General features: G+C 29.8%; 1 protein-coding gene across 6 annotated transcripts in view; it reads left to right on the top strand.

Annotated features, from left to right (window-relative positions):
* LOC126742208 (transcription factor Sp9) overlaps window positions 1–25,216 on the top strand; it is a 162,274-nt gene that overhangs the window by 119,835 nt on the left and 17,223 nt on the right. The window lies entirely within an intron of this gene.

The raw sequence follows: 25,216 nt of genomic DNA, 5'->3' as shown, positions 1-25,216 counted from the left end.
AATTAACACAGTATTTAAATTCAGAGGTAAATCCTGAACATCCAACATGCCTTTTGAAATATGTATGAACTATAATCCTTAATTTTATTTATAATTAAACAGGCCTTAAAGTTTGTATTACTCTTTTTTCTATAACCATTAAGTTATAGCATATCGGTACAGCAAATATTGAAAGACAACTGAAATTAAATTTTAATTTTAATTAAAATTTAATTTTAGTTGTCTTTCTGATGGTTAAACTTAAACTATAATTAAGTTTGACCATGAAGCTTTATAATCTTAGTTATTGTTGTTTAACCAATCACATTTAACTCCTAACTGGTATGGCGGAAAAACATCACGTTCCAAGTATGGTGGAGTCAAATTAGACCTTTCGATTTTTTTAAACTAAAACAAAAACAAATTTAAAAATATGAAAATAATAATATATTAACAACTCTGAGGCCATATAAACCAAAAAAATTGCACTTAAAATTAAGCTAGACTAAAAAATATAAGTATTATTAAAAAATAGGCTTTTTGCAAAATGACTCGAAAATAAACTAAAAAACACAAAATTTAGGTGAAAAATTAAGAAGATGTTCTTAAGTAAATGTGAAAACGTTTAAAACACTTAAAAATAAAATTATAAAAAGGTTTATAAAAAAACTAACTAACAAGCATGTTTGAACTATTATTGGCAATTATTGCAACGAATTCTTTTTACGCAATGATTTTTACAAACTTATTTATAGCAGGGATCACATATAAGTGATTATGTTTATTATCATTGCGTGAACAAATAGAACACCTTGCACGCTTAGGTGGTCTTTCCCCATGTTCATTTCTGCCTGGACCTATCTCTGGAATCTGACCAATTCGATGAATAAGCGCTTTTAATTCCCTGGGAATATTTTCCATTTGAGATCGGCGAATTAATTGGTTATGTATTAGATCTCTTCCTAAGGTAACTTTTGGTGTGTCATTTCAGCCTCTGGATGAGCATTATTATATAAAATACTTCCATTTACAGCGCTAGTATCCATCATTCGAAACCAAATTGCTTGCGGCCATCTTCTAGTGCGTCTACCAACTTTATAATTTGCACACGTCTGATCTAATACATCTACCCCTACTTTGGTAATATTGTAATAATCTATCATGCCTGGAAGTTTATTTTCTCTGTCCAAAATTCTAACATTATGATGAAAACTTGATATACCTAAGACAAACTGCTAGATTTTTTACTGGAACATAAGGTAGCAAAGTCACGTCTCTGGTAAATCCGAAAATCGAAGAATAAACCGGTCGCTGCTTATTTGGCAAAAATTCCTCTTCCCCTTTTGTTTTTTCGGATAGTACCGACATAGGTAAGTTTACAGCGTTGTAGCTCTTCGACAAGCTCTAAAGAAGAAAACCAGTTATCCCCAGTAATATTTCGGTTAGAATTTTTTATCGGATCAACTAAAGAAAGAACATTGAGGGTGGGTATGGCTAGCTTCTTAGGATTCTGCATTTGAGTGTCTTTTTCGTTATAAACAAAGGCGTTTACTAAATAATGCGTCCGAGCATCACAGAGACACATCATTTTGATTCCGTATTTTTCCGGCTTACTTTTGATAAACATTCGAAATCTTCAATTACCGCGAAAACCAATCAACATTTCATCCACAGTTACATATTCCCCACATGAAAAGTTTGTATGACAATTATTCACGAAGCGGTAAAATATATCGGCAATATGGGCTAGCTTGTTTCCGGCTTCAATGCGCTGACTTCTGGTGTCTGGATCATCAAATCTCAAAGCTGTGAGGAGAAAATTAAATCTTTTTGCAGTCATTACGGAACGAAATATATCACGACCCATGCCATCAGTTGCGAAAAGGGAATTAATATCTTCGTGGTTCGACTTGAATACGCCTGCCAAGAAGAGGAGACCAAAAAATGCCAACATTTCGGTTTCGTCAACATGATTTAAAAATTGGCAGGATAAGGCATTGTGCCCATAACTAGCATGCAAGCTGGTTATTTTTTCATTGGTCTTCTCGATAATTTGCTCGACTATTGTATCATCAACTAACAGCTTAAAAGCTTCTGTGGCTGAATTTGTTTTGTTAACTCGTGCTGGTCCATGCAAAACAATATTGCTTGCACGAGCACGGCTTGTGGCAGGAGCTTTTGTTGACCATTTTTTTCTATTTTTCCCATAATAGTAGCTTCTTACGCCAATTTTACTATCATCATCACTACTATCTTCCAAAATATCTGGTTCAATATCCAAATTTATTTCGTCTGGCAAATTACCAACACCCGGTTCAGAATCATTATCAGAATCACTATCGCTTGCAGAAATATGTTCACTAACGATAGTCTCGGCATCAGAAATGTCGCTGTCATTATCACAAAAAGTGTTAGCAAGCTGTTCTAACTCGTGCTCTGTTAGTGGTGCCTTTTTATCCTTTAAAGAAGCCATTACACTAAAAAATTAGAAAACCCAAAAAATTACGGAGAAATATTCTGCTCAGTACGGCCGAGGAATACATGGAAGGCAGTGTTGCCACTTGCAATAGTTTTTCTTTAATAAACATTTTTATTTTGGATGGGGTCAAAATTGACCCACCATACCAGTTAGAAATAGAACGTCAAGCTTATGCATTTTTTTAAAATTGTTTAGGAAAATCGTAATTCTATCCTTATATGTTATATATATATGCCAATAACCATGTACCATGAGTATTAAAGCTACTTTTCATTATGTGTATTCACAGGAGTTACCTAAATGCTCAAATATTGACATAGGAATTAATTTTTCTGCATAAATAGATGTTTTTTAAGAAAATGATAATCGTTTCCCATTAAATTATGCATATTACTTTGACAAATATTAAAAGTCAACTAAAATTATATTTTAAAACTAAATTAATGTTTGACCATAAAGTTGTATGTGTAGAATATTTTTAGGAGGTACCTCAATACCTAAATAGCTGTTTAAGCAATCAAAATGTAAATTTGCATGCATAATAAAGATTTCCTAAGAAAATGACAATCGTTTTCCATCCAGTTATGCATATTTTTATACTGTATCACCTCAAATAATTACTTCATTTATTTAAAATTATTATTTTAAGTCTTTTAAATATAGGTATGAGTATCCAATGAAATTCATCTTTTTTTATTTTTATTTTTTTGTAACCTAAATTTATAGGATATTCTATAGCTATAATTGGGTAAATAGGAACTCACGCCTATCCTATTTAATTTTTCTAAAGGAATTTGACACTCATATCCAATTAAGTTATGCATAGTTATACGAGATTTGTTTAAATGTTCCAATTTCAGTTTTCTAATAATTGTTAAACAGCATCTAGTATTATCAGTAATATCTCTATATGAAAGTGTAGATTTACCAAGTCTGTAACATATTAAATTTATTCAAAGAAATGATTTAATGCAAAATAAAGGTAACTAATTTTACTAATTTATCGCAATAAAAAGAAATAATAATAAATAGGAAAAATTAATCTTAAAATTACACTAATTATTATTAGACTATTCCATAAGTGCCTCAAATTTTTTAATGGTTTTAATAAGGCCTAATAGGCCTGTCTTATTATATTAATAAGTGTAAGTGAACACTATCACAAATCGATGGTATCAAACGCTTTCAAAAAGTGATAAAAAATAGTAGATATTATTCAATTTAAAAAATAGGATAGAAAAAAGTATTACAGTGGTTTTACCTAGATACCTAACCTACCTAACCTAGGCAGTAATAAAGGAACAATTCTCATAAGCATTTATTTTGAAAAATAGTCATTAAATATTTTAATTGAAATACGGCGTTTCGTATTGCATCATTAGTGTTCATTTATATAACTTGCAGGCCACAAAGACATTAAGTTGAGTAGTTGAAAGACTAATTATTCTAAGGATATATTTTACTCTCGGACATTTATACTCCCTTGCAAATTTTCCTATTTCCATAACAACTGAACGCTAATCAGCCACAAAAAAAAAACGTCATAACTCAAAAGTATTACCATAATAACCCACATACCAGATTAGAAAGAAAAAGTGTCACTTTTTTTATGAATGTCATTAAAGGTAATTTCCTATCCTTGTTTGTTAAAAGCTAATGACATTCTCTAATTGCACGATAAAAAATCGTGTTACCAGACAATAGTGTGTCTGACTTCCGGAAAATACTGCGGTCACAATTGTTTGTAAACGTAAATTGGGATCGTTTATTATGAATGCATAATAACAAAGAAAAAACGGGCTACAAGGACCGAATGTTATATTAGAATAAATTGAACTTGTCTTGGAAATGAAACGTTTTCAGGCGTATGTTCTATATGAGAGGTCCAAAACTCGCTCTATGCGTTTTTTGAAAAAGAAAGAAGATTATGATATTCATAGCATCTGTTAGTAGCTTTAGTTAGCAGTAAAACTTGCCTTAGCCTATAATAAAAGCATAGGGAGAAACAAGTATGTTACATTAAAATGCGGTCAGTCATGCTTACAATGCAAGACATTTAGAAGTTTCATTAATTATTATAATGTGAAGACGACATTTTTTTTTCTGAAATTCATATCTGTTATGGTTCCATCAAGAGTAAGACCGATTCCTTCAGAAAGTAGATCGCTATCAAATAATACAACAATAACTTAGGAGAATCAAAGTCAATTTAAATGTAGAAAACAATTTCATCAAATAGATGTTGATTACTCTTCTGTCCAGAAAATTGATACATACATGGCCGTGAAATGCGCCACTCGGCAAACCTTTTGATACCCTATCATAGAACTGCCAAATTCCAAGGGTCTTTCAGTCATAGTGCGGTTAAGGTATATAATTCATTGCCAAATAACCTTAAAGCTAAAACCTGTCTTATTTCGAAAAGCTGATGTCAAATCTTACTTTTCTAATACTGCGAACTAATAACTAAAATATATAAAATATATTTCATTTAATTTTAAGTTATATCACTAATTACTTACTTATTACTCTTTTCTTTCTTTTATAAACTAGATATAATTATAATTATTTTAATAATTAATTACGTCATGTGATGAAAGCAAAATTCTATTTTAGGCTTCTCTTCTTATTTTTTTTTTCTGTATGTTCTTCATAATGTTTAAAACTTATTCAATTTATTTATTATTTACATTGTTATGCTTTCGTGTGTTAAGTTAGATAGAGTAGCCCCAGGCTAGATCTCGCATCATTTTTGGTTAATAACTATTTTCGTAATATAAAGGCATTTATTACTATTATTATTATTATTATTATTATATATTCTTTGACAGAGTAAAAGAATGACAGAGAAACTCTTCAACTGTGCAGAAAAAAGACAAAATTATTCATTAGATGCTTGGCAGAAAGACAGAGAGACTCTTCTACTTCCTGGAAGTAAGATAGAATTACTTTCCAACTGTTTAGAAAAAGGATAAAATTACTCTTTGACAGAGTGGAAGAAAGACAGAGAAACTCTTTAACTGTGCAGAAATAAAGAGAAAATTACTCCTTAACTGCTTGAAAGAAGGACAGACGGATTATTCGACTTAGTGGAAGTAAGACAGAGCAACTCTTCAAAAATTTAGGAAAGGAATAAAATTACTCGTTGAAAGAATTAAAGAAAGACAAAAAACACTCTTCAACTGTGCAGAAAAAAGACAAAATTTTCATTAGCTGCTTGGAAGAAAGACAGAGAGACTCCCCTACTTCCTGGAAGTAAGACAGAATTACTTTCCAACTGTCTAGAAAAAGGATAAAATTATTCTTTGACAGAGTGGAAGAAAGACAGAGAAATTCTTTAAATGTGCAGAAATAAAGAGAAAATTACTCCTTAACTGCTTGAAAGAAAGACAGACGGATTATTCGACTTAGTGGAAGTAAGACAGAGCAACTCTTCAAAAATTTAGGAAAGGAATAAAATTACTCGTTGAAAGAATTGAAGAAAGACAAAAAACACTCTTCAACTGTGCAGAAAAAAGACAAAATTATTCATTAGCTGCTTGGAAGAAAGACAGAGAGACTCCTCTACTTCCTGGAAGTAAGACCGAATTACTTTCCAACTGTCTAGAAAAAGGATAAAATTATTCTTTGACAGAGTGGAAGAAAGACAGAGAAATTCTTTAACTGTGCAGAAATAAAGAGAAAATTACTCCTTAACTGCTTGAAAGAAAGACAGACGGATTATTCGACTTTGTGGAAGTAAGACAGAGCAACTCTTCAAAAATTTAGGAAAGGAATAAAATTACTCGTTGAAAGAATTAAAGAAAGACAAAAAACACTCTTCAACTGCGCAGAAAAAAGACAAAATTATTCATTAGCTGCTTGGAAGAAAGACAGAGAGACTCCCCTACTTCCTGGAAGTAAGACAGAATTACTTTCCAACTGTCTAGAAAAAGGATAAAATTATTCTTTGACAGAGTGGAAGAAAGACAGAGAAATTCTTTAACTGTGCAGAAATAAAGAGAAAATTACTCCTTAACTGCTTGAAAGAGAGACAGACGGATTATTCGACTTTGTGGAAGTAAGACAGAGCAACTCTTCAAAAATTTAGGAAAGGAATAAAATTACTCGTTGAAAGAATTAAAGAAAGACAAAAAACACTCTTCAACTATGCAGAAAAAAGACAAAATTATTCATTAGCTGCTTGGAAGAAAGACAGAGAGACTCCCCTACTTCCTGGAAGTAAGATAGAATTACTTTCCAACTGTCTAGAAAAAGGATAAAATTATTCTTTGACAGAGTGGAAGAAAGACAGAGAAATTCTTTAACTGTGCAGAAATAAAGAGAAAATTACTCCTTAACTGCTTGAAAGAGAGACAGACGGATTATTCGGCTTTGTGGAAGTAAGACAGAGCAACTCTTCAAAAATTTAGGAAAGGAATATAATTACTCGTTGAAAGAATTAAAGAAAGACAAAAAACACTCTTCAACTGTGCAGAAAAAAGACAAAATTTTCATTAGCTGCTTGGAAGAAAGACAGAGAGACTCCCCTACTTCCTGGAAGTAAGACAGAATTACTTTCCAACTGTCTAGAAAAAGGATAAAATTATTCTTTGACAGAGTGGAAGAAAGACAGAGAAATTCTTTAACTATGCAGAAATAAAGAGAACATTACTCCTTAACTGCTTGAAAGAAAGACAGACGGATTATTCGACTTAGTGGAAGTAAGACAGAGCAACTCTTCAAAAATTTAGGAAAAGAATAAAATTACTCGTTGAAAGAATTAAAGAAAGACAAAAAACACTCTTCAACTGTGCAGAAAAAAGACAAAATTACTTCTTAGCTGCTTTGAAAAAAATTGTTCGACTTCCTGGAAGTAAGACAAAATGATTTTTCAAAAATCTAGGAAAGGGATAAAATTACTCTTTGAGAGAGTTGAAGAAAGACAGAAATACTCTTTAATTGTGCAGAAAGAGACAAAATTACTCCTTAATTGCTTTGAAGAACGACAAACAGATTCTTCGACTTTCTAGAAGTAAAACAAAATGCCTCTTCAAAAATCTGGGAAAAGGATAAAATTACTCTTTGATAAAGTCAAAAAAAAAGACAGAAACACTCCTTAATTGTGCAAAAAAAAGACAAAATTACTCCTTAGCTGCTTTGAAAAAAGACAGACAACCTGACTCTTCGACTTCCTGGAAGTAAAACAAAATGCCTCTTTAAAAATCTAGGAAAGGGATAAAATTACTTTTTGACAGAGTTAAAGAAAGACAGAAACACTCTTCAATTCTGCAGAAAAAAGACAAAATGACTCCTTAATTACTTGGAAAAGAGATAGACAAACTGTTTGACTTTCTGCAAGTAAGACAGAATGACTCTGAAACTGTCCAGAAAAGGGATGAAATTACTCTTTGATACAGTGAAAGAAAAATAGAAACACTCCTCAATTATGCAGAAAAAAGGCAAAATTACTCGTTAGCTGCTTTAAAGAAAGACAGACAGACTCTTCGACTTCCTGGAAGTAAAACAGAATGCTTCTTCAAAAATCTAGGAAAGTGATAAAATTACTTTTTGATAAAGTGAAAAAAAAGACAAACACTTCTTAATTGTGCAGAAAAAAAAGCAAAGTGACTCCTTAGCTGCTTGGAAGAAAGACAGATAGACTCTTCGACTTCCTGGAAGTAAGACAAATTGATTTTTCAAAAATCTAGGAAAGGGATAAAATTACTTTTTGACAGAGTTAAAGAAAGACAGAAACACTCTTGCATTGTGCAGAAAAAAGACAAAATGACTCCTTAATTACTTGGAAAAGAGATAGACAGACTGTTTGACTTCCTGCAAGTAAGACAGAATAACTCTACATGAAGGGATAAAATTACTATTTGATACAGTGAAGGAAAAACAGAAGCACTCCTCAATTATGCGGAAAAAAGGCAAAATTACTCCTTAGCTACTTTAAAGAAAGACAGACAGACTCTTCGACTTCCTGGAAGTAAGTCAAAATGACTCTTCAAAAATCTAGGAAAGCGATAAAATTACTCAGAAACAAAACTGAGAGAAACACTCTTCAAGTATGCAGAAAAAAAATTATTCATTAGCTGCTTTGAAGAAAGACAGACAAATTCTTCGACTTCCTAGAAGTAAGATAGAACGATCCTTCAACTGTCCAGAAAAGGGATAAAATTATTCGTTGATGGATAAAGACAGATAAACTCTTCAATTGTGTAGAAAACAAAGACAAAAAAATCCAATTTCTCATTCCAGCGATACCTATAAAAAGAGAAATAAGTTTGTACGTATTGGAAGAATGAAATTAATGAATTTTCTGAAGGAGGGATCGATGGATATTTATTATAATGCTGTATTTTTTCATGCGAAAACTAGTCTTATTACTTCACTTCTTTATTAAATTTTGTCGAAATTGCATTAGGGGGATTCAGATAAATGCTTAAATGACTACTAGTGTAATTATTATAGCGATTCTAGATGCAACAAATGCTTGCATTCATATTCATAACGTTTTTTGCCGATTGCGAAATCTTAGTCACTATGGACAAGGGAAAAGAAATGGAACTTCTTATATATGAACATTTTTCCGTAAAATATACCACCTGAAAGTGATTACACCGAAGTGATTGGTATCTTACACAATCTGGTTCATACCAACATAATGACCGCAAATTACCGCTGAATATTTAAATTTCCGTTATTAACCGAGACCCACAATTATTTTAAACTAACCTGTCACCTGTCGGCATAGAAAGAAATACGTTAAAGTACACGTACGTACGTATGTGGTATTTTAATATACGTCGATTTCGCCCGTGGGAATACGAACTAAAATTAATATCTGTTTACCGAAACAGGTAATTCGCGCTATTTGTGTGCAGTATGTAGATACGATTTCATCCGGGTATATCGCGTTTCTTTCAATTTTAACGCACATGTTTCTTTTATATTCGACATTTGTCACATCTGCTCGACAAACTTGTTTTTCATTTTTGCCCGGTGGTTTCGTGATTTGGGTCTGACAATTTATGATGTTTTTGGGGATAAAATGCAACATTTCAAGAGGTTAAGATGTATACAATTAAGTAAAATGCAAACTATTTTATTAAGCAAAAGTCACTCAGAAATTTTTATTTATGGAGAAATTTGGTAGTAAAATTAAGACATCATCAAAAATTTTACTAAGGCCTTTTTGCGTTGTATTGAAGCTACCGGTATTTACAAGACCATCACATAAATAAACAAAAAGAGAAATAACGACTGTCAATGCACGATGTCGACTCCTTAATGAGATTCGCCCCGTAAACAAGATCGCTTTAGTTTGGTCGGCAGTCAGGACTAACTAAAGAAATCTATATGCATGAAAAGGGGGCCCCCGAGGGGCCGTTTTTATGAAGTAGCCCCCTTGAAATAAATAGACCTCTGTCTTTCGGTCTTGCGGCGGTAGGTCCCATGTGAGCACTGAAGTTTCGTTTGCTTTGATTGCCCTGTTTAATTATCGTAAAAGGATGAAAATTGAAGGTTTTATTATTGGTGCTATTGAGGCATCAGTATGTTTCAATTAGTATTCAATTATAAAAAAAATAAATTTTATGTTTCTAATATTAAATTATGCAAATGCTGGAGGAAGTTAATACTTGTAGCTTCAATAGATGAGCTTTTGAAAAAGTATACTATGCTCAACACATATTGGGTCTACCAATAGATGTGATAAAAGTTTAGTGGGCCATGTACGCAAAATGGTATGTGTCAAAACGCGGATCAAGCGTCAGTTGTGTTTAACATTTTATCATGAATCGTTTAAGTCAAGAGCAACGTATAGCTATCGTGAAAAGGTATTACGAAAATGCGCAATCGGTTAGAGCCTGTTATCGTGCTCTTAGAGAAGATTTTGGCCATCGTGGACGGCCTTCTTAGCTTGCAATAAGGCGCACAATTAATAAGTTTGAACGGGAGTACACTCTTCTGGATAATAAGCCACCAACGCGACAAAAAGGTGCAAGGACCGCTGAAAAGATCGCCGCTGCAAGAGAAAGTGTTGACGCGAATAACAATGTGTCTGTTTTGCGCCGTTCTCAGCAATTAGGCATTTCACCAATGTCTCTGTGGCGCATTTTGAAGAAAGACTTAGGCCTACATCCATATAAGATGGTTCTAACTCAAGAATTGAAGCCTGCTGACCATGGTTTGCGAAGAGCGTTTACCGACTGGGCCCTGTTGCAGTTGGAACAAAATGCCGATTTTGGGAAACAAATCATCTTTTCAGATGAAGCCCATTTTTGTCTTAGTGGCGTTGTCAATACGCAAAATTGCCGCTTCTGGTGTCAGAACAATCCCCAGAAATTGGTACAGGTGCCATTACACCCGTTAAAAGTGACTGTGTGGTGTGGTTTGCATGTCGGTGGAATTATCGGTCCATACTTTTTTGAGGATGCAGAGAGAACGGAGAGCGTTACCGCGACATGATAACAATCTTTCCTGCAATTGATGGTGGAGACTTCGAACAGAATTGGTTTCAACAGCAACATCACACACCGCCCGAGCCACAATTAATTTATGAAGAGAGCGTTTTGAAGATCGAATAATTTCGCCACATGGCAATATCAACTGGCCACCAAGGTCCTGTGATCTTACTCCCCTGGACTTTTTTCTTTGGGGATATATGAAGTCGAAGGTGTATTCTAACAATCCTCAAACCATCAATGAGTTCAAAGTTAACATAACTAGGGTTATTCGCGAAATTCAGCCCAACTTCTTAGAAAAAGTGATTGAAAGTTGGGTTCATCGTCTAAACGTCTGCCGCCGTAGCCGAGGTGGACATCTTAATGATATTTTGTTTAAAACATAATGTTACATAATAAACTACAACATGAAACATCAATTATAGAAATTAGCCAATTCGTTTTTATTTTTTAGCAATTTAAACTTATATCATTCTTATTGGTAGACCCTATATTAAAAGCTTTTGGCAAATTATAAAATGTTACCTGAGAGTGACAGATGCACTTGATATGGAAAAGTCCATATTTAGGTTTAAAATGGTTCAACTTTAGTCCAGGCTATAATTTAAAAAATATTTAATAAGAGTCAATTGTTTTGTTACAATAATTTTTTACAGGCAAGAAGATCCTAATTTTCTTTATACGGAGTTTTCCAGGGGAATTTTTTTCAAGCATTTTTGGACTGACCCAACTCCGCAACTCATAAATAAATAGGATTTCAGGAAAAATACAATTTTAGCGCTCCTTGCCTAAATATAGAGAAGACAAAGTAGAGTATCAGGTTTATGATCAATCGCTTATTAAATGTAAAGGCCACTGAATTTCCTTAGCATGGCAACTAAAAAATGTATGGAAGTCAATTAAATATTTATTTTTAAAAAATCCTACATTATTCTATTGTGTTTTTGTATTGGGGGCCTTTGGCATATCCATTTTTTCCTTTTACTTAAAATTAGTTCAAATTTGCTCTTACTTCATTAAAGTCATTAAAAAACACAGAAGTCAAAATCTAAATTCTGGTCAAAATTTTGTCTAGAGAATTTTTTTTTTAAATATTTCAAATGCCTGGAAAATCACCAGAAAAATTATTTTTACTGCCTGGAGATGATAGAATATAGCCATTAACAGTTTTAAAATGTTGAATAATTCCTTTTACTGTCTAGAGAATAATTTTAAAAATATTTCAAATGCCTGGAAAATCAACAGAAAACTTATTTTTACTGTCTAAAGAAAATTTTCCAAAATATTTCAAATGCCCGAAAAGTTAATAGAAAAATTATTTTTACTGTTAGAACATAATGGAAAATGGCTATCATCTTCTTTAAAATGACAAAAAATTAATTTTACTGCCTGAAGAAAAATTTTAAAAGTATTTCAAATGCCTGGAAAATTAATAGGAAAATTACTTTTACCGCCTGGAGATAACAGAAAATGACCATTATCTGCTTTAAAATGTCGAAAAATTCGTTTTAATGTCTAGAGAACATTTTTTTAAATATTTCAAATGCCTAAAAAATTAACAGAAAAATTAATTTTACTGCCTGGAGATAACAGAAAATGACGATTTAACTGCTTTAAAATATCGAAAAGTTAATTTTACTGCCTGGAAAAAAAAATTAAAATATTTTAAATGCCTGAAAAATTAACAAAAAAAATATAATTTTACTGCTAGAAGGTAATAGAAAATGGTCATTTAACTGCTTTAAAAGATCAAAAATTAAATTTACTCAGTGGAGAAAATATTTGAAATGCCTGAAAAATTAATAGAAAAAGTACTTTTACTGCCTAGATATAATAGAATATGGCCATTAGCGGTTTTAAAATGTTGAAAAATTCATTTTCCCTAGAGAATTTTTTTTAAAAATATTTCGAATGCCTGGAAAATCAACAGAAAAATTATTTTTACTGCCTGGAGTTAACAAAAAATGACCATGTAGTTGTTTTTAAAATGTCGAAAAATTAATTTTACTGTCTAAAGAAAAATTTGAAAAATATTTCAAATGCCCGGAAAATTAATAGAAAAATTATTTTTACTGTTAGAAGGTAATGGAAAATGGCTATCAGCTGCTTTAAAATGCCTGAAAAATTAACAGAAAAATTAGTTTTACTGCTAAAAGGTAATAGAAAATAGTCATTTAGCTGCTTTAAAATATCAAAAATTAATTTTATTGAATGGAGAAAATTTTTCAAAATATTTCAAATACCTGAAAAATCAACAGAAAATTTATTTTGACTGCCTGGAGAAAAATTTTAAAAATATTTCAAATGCCTGAAAAATCATCAGAAAAATTATTTTTACTGCCTGGGTTAACAAAAAATGGCCATGTAGTTGTTTTAAAATGTCGAAAAATTAATTTTACTATCTAAAGGAAAATTTTTAAAATATTTCAAATGCCTGAAAAATCAACAGAAAATGTATTTTTACTGCCTGGAGTTAACAAAAAATGGCCATGTAGTTGTTTTAAAATGTCGAAAAATTAATTTTACTGCCTGGAAAAAAAAATTGAAATATTTTAAATGCCTGAAAAATGAACAGAAAAATTAACAAACCAACAATGAATTTTTTGAGCATTTGGTATAAAAAATTCCATTTCTCGGTTAAACCTTGTCCAGATTTACTCCAACTTGCACTAAATAAAAAAAAAGTTAATTAAACCATAAACAATTGGCATAAATTAATTACTTTAATAAAACATTTTTTGCAGGCAATCAAAGATGACAGTAATGGTTTTTTTAATTCTTTGGCTACTTATTAGACAAAAATTCATATCTTGATTAAAAATAACTTTTATCAAATAGCAAAAAAACTTTATTTTGACCTTAATTAATTGGGATAAGTCATTTAATTTTATAAATATATTTTTAACAAGCAATCAAATAAGGATTTTTAAGTTTTTTGGGAATTTGGTATCGAAAAATTTATGTCGCGGTTAAACATTGTCCAAATTGGCTTGAACTTTTACTGGTTAAAAAACAGGACTGCATTTTATATTTGAAAAATCGTAATGGGTCAATTTATTGAATAAGACAATTTTTTACAGGCAATCAAAGACGATCATAAGATTTTTTTAAAATTTTTTAAGGCATTTCAATGATGTATCCAACTTCCACTAAATGAAAAAAAAACTTAATTATAACTTTAAATAATTGTGATAACTCCAGTGTTTAATTATAACTCCTTTTACAGGCAGTCAAAGACGGCAATCATTTTTTGGGCTCTTGTTATAAAAAAATCATATCTCGGTTAAAGGTTGTCTAAATTTGCTCCAACTTTCACTAAATAAACAAACAAACTCCGTTTAAACCTTAGCAATTTAAACTGATGTAAACTATACATAAGAAGTATTTTTTTAAGTCATTGAAAGAGAAGGCAATTATATTTTTTTTTATTTTTTAGGTTTTAATAAAGGAAAATTCATATCTCGGTTAGATATGGTCCAAATTTGCTTTGCAAGTTTTCACTCAATAAAGAGAAGCTTTATTTAAGCCTTAACCAATTAAAATATATGAATTGATTTTATAAATATATTTTTTACAAGCAATCAAAGATGACAATAATGATTTTTTTATTTTTTAAGCACTTAGTATAGATAACTCTTACCTCGGTTCAAAATAGTCCAAATTAATCAGTTTAAACGCAGGCTACTGTAGCAAAATAGTTGTTTTATTAAAAATATTTTTTACATGCATTCAAAGTAAAAACTCCAAGTCAGGGTCTCATTAAACATATATATAATTTTTAAAATCTTTAGCAGATGATGCTGCTTGTAATGTGATCTATGTAAGGGAATGTCTAGGCCTGATGATGCTCCGATAGGAGTGAAACACGTGTAGTATTTTAAAGATATTAAGAATAATTATATATATGTTTCTGACTTGGAGTCTTTACTTTTGTTTTGTTTTTTGTGTGGTCTTTTGGAGAAAGAATGGATAATATGTTTCTAATAGTAAGTTTATAATAAAATCCTTATCTCGGTTAAAAATTGTCCAAGTTTGCTCCAAGTTCCACTAAATAAAAAACAACCTTTATTTAAACCTTAGAAAATTATATTGACGTAATTAAATTATTTTTTACAGGCAATCAAAGATAAACATACATATATATCATATATGTGTCCAAAAAATACACTTAAAACACAGAAAAGTAGAGATCTAGACCAAATTTACTCCAACTTTTACTAAATAGGAAAAAAAATCCTTATTTTAACCTTAGCGATTGTGATTAGTCAATTGCTTTAATAAAATTGAGTTTTACAGGCGCTTAATTATGACAAAAATAATTTTTTTAATTTTTTAGGTATTTGATATAGAAAAATTCAAATTTTGAATAAATATTGTCCAAATTTACTCGATTTAAACTAATGTAATTGTGATAAGCTAATTTTTTCAATAAAGTTATTTTTTACAGGCAATAAAAGATGACAATAATAACATTTTCAGTTTCTTTGGGCGCTTGAAATTAATAAATTATATCTTTATTAAAAACAATCCATATTACTACTTCTACTAAATAAGATAATATTTATTTTAACTTCAGGCAATTGTTGTAATATAATTAGTGTCATTAAAAAATTTTTTTACAGGCAATCAAAGATGATTAAGAGAATTTTTAAATATTTCGGACACTTGGTATTAAAAAAGTTCATATCTCGGTTAAAAATAGTCCAAATTTGCTTTAACTTCCACTAAATAAAAAATGAGCCTCGTTTTATAAGAAGAGGATACTTCAAGTTAATAGTCATTTTAAAATGTTAAGTCATTTTCGCATACTAAGCAGTAATTATACAAACACTATACTAACAAAAGTCATCCCGGTGATCCTTATTTTTATAAAAATGTATATTAATTTCTTCCCTCCTCCTCTTTCTAATATTTTTACAAATTTCGTTAAAAATATGCAACGATTTACTCGTGCAATAACGGTCCGAACTTATCACGAGTCAAATAATTTACGTCGGTTGGTTCGTAGAAACAATTTTCATGCTTGACATTGTGACTTCTAAGGCGATAAAAACATAAATAGTTTTAATCAATTATACGGTAATTGCCGGTACAATTTACCGACGATAAGCGGCAACATTTGAACATTTAAAGTGTACAGTTGATACAGCATTTTATCATATTGATACAGTTTTAAAGAATTTCCAATTAAATTAATCAACTCCTTGTGGCAATCTGCTTAGTATCACTCTACTTATACCATTTTGTTTGTGGGGGCCCCCCTTCAGTTAATGTTTACTGTTCAGTTCGGAGTTTTAAAAACATGTGTTTATATAAACAGGAAAATATAAACTTAATAAGTAAAAATTGGCATAACTTAATTGTTTGAAATGTATTGGTGTAAAAGCTGACCCTCTTTCACGTATAATTCGATGAATGGGCAACTTTAAAAGTACAACCAAATAATAAAAGTTTGTTTGGGTACCACCCCGCTGAGTGGATCCGTCAAATGTGTAAAAGAGCTCACTCCGCGTGACGTATTTGCGGCGATGTTCTTTTATGGATTATGTGTGTATATGAATAGACCTATAAGGGATTTAAAGGAGGTTTTTCTTGTTATATTTTAAGGATTTTACAGGGCAAAGTGCAATTTATTTTAACACTATAGAAACTTTGAAAGGGATAGAGAAGAAAGAGAAGAGCAGTTTTTTATACAGTAATAATTTGCACTACCTAAATTCTGTCTCTCTGTTCTGAGTAATGTTCAACCAAGAATTTGTTCTAAATTATAAGTTTTAGTACGATTTGAAGTTGAGTTGCAAGGAAATAAATTTTTTATTAAAAACCCTCCTTTATTACTTTAAATATAATGAAACGAATGGACTTTTTTAAGTCCATCTACCGGATAGCACACCCATTTTTCAAAAATGACACTTAACCCTATGTAATTTTTTCCTACAAACTCTTGGTTAGGCAAGAATGTCCATTTGAAACAGACAATTTCACAAAAAAAAAAAAACACTCGTCAAAATTCCTGAACTACTGGGTAATAAAGGGCGTGTCCCTCCCAAATAAATCCCGGTAAATCGCGTTCGTTTTCCTAAATTTAGTTCGGGGAAAATTAAGCGTCGGTCGTTAACGGGTTCATTTGAATGTGAAGACGACAGTCTTGTACCCGTTCGGATTTTCATATTTTTTTCTTTATTAATAATGCGACACAAAAAGGGCGTGGTCGGACAGTCTCGTAGAAAAATGACAGCGCTTGCATTTATTCCGGTTCGTATTTTTTAAACGCTTTTGTTTTTAGGCGGGTTTTACTTCGCCGCGACATATGGTAAAATTGACGTTAAATTATTAGTTTGGCACACTTTTGTGAGGATTTAATCGGTTTTTTTTTTGTAAAATGTGTGCAACTAATTTGACTGTTTGTTTATTAGTGGAAGTTTATATTTTCATTTTATTCTTCAATTATTGCCTAATTCAGCTTAAAATATCACACAATTGAATAAGTCAATTGATTTAATTAAACAAATTTTAAAAGCAATCAAAGTTGAATGATTTATTAAAAATATACCTAATCATAGACAATCAAAGTTCACCATAAGTATTTTATCCATTTTTTGGTTACTTGTTATAAAATAGTTTAAATCTTAAAGATTGTCCAAATTTGCTCCAACTTCCACTAAATAAGAAAAAAATGCCATTTTAACCTTAAAATTTAAAATAAATTAACTCATTTATATGAACTACTTTTTAAAAATCGTCAAAAATAATAATGATGATTTTTTAATTTTTTAGACACTTCGTATAAGAAAATTCATATATTGGTTAAAAATTGTCCAATTTTGCTCCAAATTCCACTAAACAAATTAAAAATATTTTTCTTCATAGACAGTTTGTAATAAATCAATTGACTTAATGGAGCAATTTTTCCTACGTAAAGAAAGATAACAAAAATAATTTTTTGATCACTTAGTATAAAGTTTATAAGGCGATTCGTTGTGGTAGTTTGTGTGAAAAAAAATAATTTTATTCTTCAATTATTGCCTAAATCAGCTTAAAATGTCACTGTTCTAGTAAGGCAATATACATTGATAATAAGCATATTTTCAGTAACTCCAATAAATATGAAAATAACGACCTCAACTGGGACATAAATTTCGAACCGATTCGTGACCAGTAAACGTGGCGTAAATACCGGCGCTTCAATCAAGTTATTACTTTAATACCATAATTACAAAATGAGCAATATTAGTTAAGTAACCATAGTGAATAAGCCCTGTTTAATTATACAAAAGTATGTGCATTTATCGCATTATTTATGTATTCAGGAGGGTAACTCGTATACGAAAACAGTTGAAACCTTAAGAGTAAAAATGCCGGGAGGTATTTGCATATTTGTATTTCCTGACACGCGAGATGTTGATGGAAAGAGAAACAGTTGATAAGCATCTTGCATGTGGTAAATAAGCATTTTTTTTTAAGTTGTTGTTTTAAATTTCAACAGCAACCATAATAATAAAACAAATTAATTTTATAACCGGAAACCACTAAATTCGAACAGAGAAAAATTGATTGTGTTTCCCCGTAAAACCCGCATCTGTTATTATAATTAATTCATTAATGGTCGGGCTAATTCGGCGTAAAAATTCGTATTTATTCTTTGCGGCAATTCAAAAACAATTAATAACCGTTTATTATGGTTTATGGCGTTTTTATTTTAAGTTTTGCCGACAGTTTAGCCGTTAATAAATGACCAGTTAGGACCGCTATCCGACGCGGTTTTATTATTGACCTTTACACGCTTCTTTATATGTAAAAATATCCCTAGTTAGAGACGCTATAATTCAAGGTGATTGAGAAGTTAAATGAGGCCGAAACCAAAAAAATTGACAAAAATTCGTCGTAGTATTAATCAGAAATTGAGTCCTACTTTTTTGATAATAAACTTCGACTCAGCAGGTATTAATCGTATAATAAAAGTACGACTGTACTGCATGCATGCTATGCATGCAACTTATGTTAGAAAAGTTAAATTTGACGGTTCAGTATAGTAAGGAAACCAAAAAATTAGCAGTTGTTAATCTGTCCTACTATCTTTATGTTAAAATGTTAGTTTTCTTGCCTAGTTATGCTTATTATAAGCCAAAAGTATAATTTTTAATGTGATATTTAGATAGAAAATAACATTCAAAAATATTTAATAAGCAAATAATTATTTGGGATTTGTACGTTGTTTTCTAGATTAAAAATCTTACAAATTACCTTAAAATATCATTTTTCTCATTTAGTCGAATAATTTATTGTAAGTTTACACTGACTATAAACCAGGAGTATAATTTTTATTGCATTTTCTCTTTAATAAATTCCATCTAAAATCTAATAAGTGTAATTCTAACTCTGTCATATATTATCATTTTTGGGAAATATTGTCCCAAAAATGTGGATTTTCTAAGAGTTTCATTACTTAACATCTTTTAAATTGCCCCATAAGGTTCATAATGCTCCTAGAAATAAATTGCATCTTTTGCACTAAGTGTATGTAAAATTATCAATTATTAATATAAATAAATAAATAAATAATGGCTTATATAAATAACGGGCTATTCGAATCGTTCAGCCAGCTTTCAGAAATACACATAATGTCAGTATTGGTTAACGTAATTAAATTTACAAAATGATCAAAGCCTGTAAACAGTGATCGGACAATTAGATGCTCAAAATTAAAATTTTTAACCGTATTAGCTTCTATATCAAATTATAACAAAACAAAAAAAAGACAAATCAAATTCAAAAAAAGGAAAAAAATCTTCTAAATTAGTTTAAATGGGCACAAGTATGAATATAAATTTTATATTGCCTATAGACCAGGAGCATAGTTTTTTTAGCATAATTTTTTTAATAAATTGGGTCCAAATAAAAAATAAAAAAATGGGTTGTTATCTTATGTGCCCAATATCGACTAGGAGTATCATCAATTCATTGAATATATTTGCAATTATATGCTCTAGAATGAAAGACAAAATATCATATTTAGTTACTCAAAAATTCCTTGAATTGTCTAAAATTTTTTCTTTTTTTTTTAACAGTTATTATAGGCCAAAAGAATAAATTTCTACCAATATTTTAATAAATAATTCGGAAATATTGTATAAAAGATTTGTTTTGGTTTCCACCTTATTTAATTGCCTAGAAATGCCTTGAATTGCCTTTAAATGTTTTTTCTTTTTACATAGTTATAATTTTTTAACATAATTTTTAACATAATTTTATTGCATTTGTTTTCAATTAATTGAATCTAAAATGGGAAACCATGTAAAAAAATATGAATTTTCTTAAATTAAATTTTTTTTAAATCCCTTTCTAGAAATTGTGACTTTCTTACGAAGCCACGCTTATTATAGACTAGGAGCACACATATATTTAGAGCAAAAAAGTTAGGATTTATTTCAAGTTTACACTGACTATAGACCAGGAGCATCATTTTACTAATTTTTTTTCTGAAATTTGGGTCTTAATTAATTAAAAAAAAATCAAAAAATGTAAAAAAAATGGATTTTATTGCATTTTTTCCTATTAAATTGGATGGGAAATATTCTTCAAAAATGTGTAATTTTATAATATTTCATTACTCAAAAATCCTTTAAATTACCCTATAATGTAAATTTTCTTATATAGTTAAACTTATTATAGACTAGGAGCATTAGGTTGCATGTACGGTCTAGGATAAAAAAATATTTCTTAAAATGGATTCAATGCGAATTTTTGGCGTTTTAGCATATTATATTCCTCAAAAATTAATTCTAATAATTTTATTCCTTAGATATATAAAATTATTTGGTATTTCTTTCTCACTTTTTCCACTAACTAATTATTCCTTTTTTGTTCTTCACATTTAATATTTCTGTGAAATTATCTATTGTATTGCTTTTTTTTTAATTTTATCTTTTAAAAATTTTAAATGTATAAATGCTTGTAAATGTAATGTAATTGTAAATTGTAAATGTAAAAATCAAAATTTACATCAACTGCAATAATAAAGTTACTGCAAAATTATTTCACACATCTAAACCTTAAAATTAAAATTTATATTTATTATTATTTTATTTGCTATTGTTACATTGTTCGTTCGAATTATCGTTATTATTATAGACATATTAAATATTAATTAGAAAATGCACGGAATAAAATTCAAAAATTATTTCAAATGCTTAGAACATAAAAAATTATCTTAAAAGCCTGGAAGGGATGAAATGAATTAATCCATTCCAAGTCTAAAATATTTTTTTTTAAGAATTACAGATTCTGCTTCATTTAACTGTAATTTACTATTCTTTTCTCGCTCTTTTTTATTAATCTTCCGTCATCTTTTTATTTTTTTTTAAGTCGTTTACTATTCCTTGTAATTTTTTTCAAGCAGATGGATTTAATGGTGCTTTATAGCAATAAAAAAAATAAAAAAAAATACGAATTTTAGAGAGTTTTTAGATCAAGTTTACTTAGTTCAAATATATGACACATTTTAGACAATAACTGAAGCCAAACCCCAAGAAATTACAAAAGACATTTTGACTATGTTTTAACTTCTTTTAATATAAAAAAAAATTAAAGTAGAGGCTATTTGATTCACCCAAATCTCTTCTTCATCTTAGAATCTAACTATGACACAAATTCACATTTTAATGCTCAAAAAATATTTGTCGATATTTTAAGGTACAATCGAACCCTAACAGAAAATTCCAAAAAATACAGTTATTTACAGTAATATCCCCTAAAAGTGAAAACCACAAGGAGTACACAGGTTCAATATAACAAAGAACACCAAAAACGTAATTTTGGGTAATAGCCGCGAGCCCTGTTATTAACCCAACTGTATCCGTTGTTTCATTTATGTAAATTATTAGGCCTAGGCCCGTTATATCTTCGGTTTTTATAGGCTTTACTATAAAGGGGGAATTTATTATTTATATTCCATTCGGAATTAAATAAAATGGGTTTGTTTTGACACATGTTTCTGCTTCACGATAAATTAATAACAATATTCAGGGTATGCATTTCTGTCCCTATTAGATAATAAATTGCATATTAAACCGAAGGATATACTGGTACTAGCTTTATTTAATAATTGCTTATTTAGCATCAGCTTGAGCAGGTGTACCGGAAAGTGTCGTTTAATGTAGGCGTAAAGTTCGTTATACTTTTTAAATTGATATTCATGCAGAAATGTCTTTTTTCATTAAATCAGTAACAAAACCTCCCTAATTAGAAGTCCAAGCCGAACCTAATTATCGTATCGTATAAATTCTCCTAACTGCAATATAACACTTTACCAGCCATCAATTGGTAACCTTAGCCCATCTTTAAGCTCAAATAACTCCCCTTATTATACTGACCGTTAGAATATAATAAAACACAAAAAGTAAATGTTGATAATTTTAAAAGTGACTGTTTGCCACTGGGCGTGTATAGTCCGTCCGAATATCCTTTTGTTGGCTCTCGTTTCGTGGTCATAAAGGCAAAAGTAGCCCCGGGATGATATATTTAAAAAGGAACAACGGGACCGACGACTACTGTAGTAAGCGAAGGTCATTCCGTTAATTACTTCTGAAAGGGTCTGGCTGTGAGAACTTTTCGATAATATTTCGAAACATTAATCAATAAACGGAGATGCCGCCGTATTAATAATAATTTGAATTTTCGGAGCTGGGACCTTCATTCTAGTTTAGAATTCGGAAACGTTCAGAGGCGTACGACTTGGACTTCTTATATTCATTGAAAAAATTTCTTGTTGGCTCTTTTTTTAGCTCCCTATAATTATACAAATGTTTACCACTGTATTTTTTCGTCCTTTAGAAACACCATCGTCATATTCTATAAGAGGAAATAAAATCATATTCATTTAAGTTATGCATTATGTCCCCCTTATAGTGAAGATACAAGTGATTTACTTGTCAGAGTTTCCAATTACTTTGTATTAATTTTTTTAAAAGAGTTTTTTACATTAGGACCTATGAAAAAATTTTAATAAAAACTTGTGCATCACATACATTTAAATTATGCAGAATTCTTAAAAGATCATAATTATTGTCTAAAGTATCAAAGATTCCAGATATTTGTACTATTTTCTTTAACGGGAGTTTTCTGCATTATGGCCTAAAAAAGAAATTAAAATTTAAGTAATTCGGACATTACAGTTTAACAGATTATTTAAATGTATTAGCATTTCTGATATGTATCTTATTAAGTGTTGTTCCTCAAAAATTTTGAATGTTATTATAATTTATAACTTCCTCATAAAACAATTTCCTCTTTCTTTGTATTTTTTCCATATCCTGATCTTCTTCCTGCTTCACATTGGGTATGTTCTCTAATTTCCAGGCATTTGAAATTATTAGGGAAATATTAGGGACTCTCACGCATGTAAATTTATAGCGATTTAATTTATGCATTTTAATTTACAAGTAAAATATATTGATGTTCCTAGGAATTTGAAGCAATTTTTTAACATTTTAGTTATTTTTATTCGAAACTACATAAAATGAAATAATATTTCTCTTTTAATGATTTTTAGGCATAAGATGAATTTTTATTATTTTTCCAGCATTTTAAAAAATTTTTGTAAATATCTAAAAAAGTTTACTAATTCTTTTTTTAGTTATTTTAAGTTGTAGCAGAATTTATTAACATTTAAAAAAAAAATTAATTTTAAGATTTTTCTTGTTGTCGGAAATAATGATATTTATTGGAATACATTTATCTGTTATACTTAATTATTAATTTTTAATTCTGTAACAGCTGATATATTTTTTTTATATTCTGTGATTAATTGCTATTATTTTTTAGTGACTAATAAATGTCCTACGTCTTAATAAATTATGCATTAGATTCATTTAAATTATGCATTACGACTACTTAGAAGAACATCATTTCTTCCAATTGTTTTTTTTTAGTTCATTATTTTTTAGGAGAATTTTCTCTATCAGGATATACAAAAAAAATTACATTTAAACAATTTAAGCAATACCTCTATTTAAATTATACATTATTTCTACCTACAAGATCCTAATTATTGTCTTAAGTGTCAAAGATTCCAAACAGTTCATCAGGGATTTTCCATATTTTTAACTATAAAAAAAAAATAACAATTTAGACATCGTATCTCTTTAACTTATGCATTATTACTATGTACAGGAACATTATTAGGGCTTTACTCGTCAGAGATTTCTTATTAATTTTTTAAGAGTTTTCTGCATATAGTCAATTCACTGAGCACGACTTTTAGTCAGAATAAGCAATAAAAATTATAAACAATTTCATTGTTTAATTGCAAATAACTTGCCAAGTATTGGTCGTATTGAAAAAATTGCTATTAAGAGATATAGTATTTCTATGGGCTAATGAAATGCTTGCTAAACTATTTAACTGTATAACAAAGAATAACAGGAGAAGTAAGAAAACACTTGCTGTATTTCTGGACTTAGTAAACGCATTTGATACTGTACCTCATGACCTGCTTTATAGTTATGACTCAAGAAGACCAGTATTGAATGTTGTTAAATTCGACTTGCTTTAGGAACAAGGTTTTCCAAGAATTGAAAATAATTGTTTTCATTTACAGTAATTTTTAGAATTGCTGATTGTTTTGGTTTCCAGTAAAAACTAGAAAATCATCTCGAAGGTATATTATTGCCATCTCAGTTTAAAATTGATTTTCTTGACCTATATATGTCGTTGATTTATGAAAAGAATTGTATAAGGGGATGTAAAAATAAATGGGATATCTCAAGACCTTGCAAAGGCATTTGATACTATTTAAGTAATATTAATTGTAATTGTTGTTGCAGTTATTTGACGTCAGTTTTAATCTGGATTTTTCAGAAGTCATTTTTGTTTGCTCATTTAGGCATTTGCAATAACTTTATATTTTATTTCAAGCATTGCACGTCATTTTATTAAGTTTTCCAGGCATTTAAAGTACATTTACTAGTTCTATTTTTCCTATTGTCGATTTTTTTTCGGGTCATTATTGACCTAATTAATTATTATTTTTTATATAAGGCACCTATACTATATTTGTTATTTACCCTTTAGTTCTTCATAAAATTAAAAAAAGAACGCAAAAAATAGATACACCAAAATCTTGTAAAATTCTTTTTAAAAAAAGTTAAATTTTGCATTTTTTTATAAAAAAGTATGCATCGGGTTCACTTAAGTTATGCATAATAATAATACGAGGGCGGGTTAATAAATCCGTGACTTTTTGAATTTCCCGCCCTTTAATGGAAATGGCAACTCTGCTCCTGTCAACAGAGAACTGTCAGTTGACGCC

This window comes from Anthonomus grandis, chromosome 11 (assembly GCF_022605725.1).
Source record: "Anthonomus grandis grandis chromosome 11, icAntGran1.3, whole genome shotgun sequence".
NCBI lineage: Eukaryota > Metazoa > Arthropoda > Insecta > Coleoptera > Curculionidae > Anthonomus > Anthonomus grandis.
The sequence above is the reverse complement of the archived record's forward strand: the minus strand, read 5'-3'. Positions and strand labels throughout refer to the sequence as shown.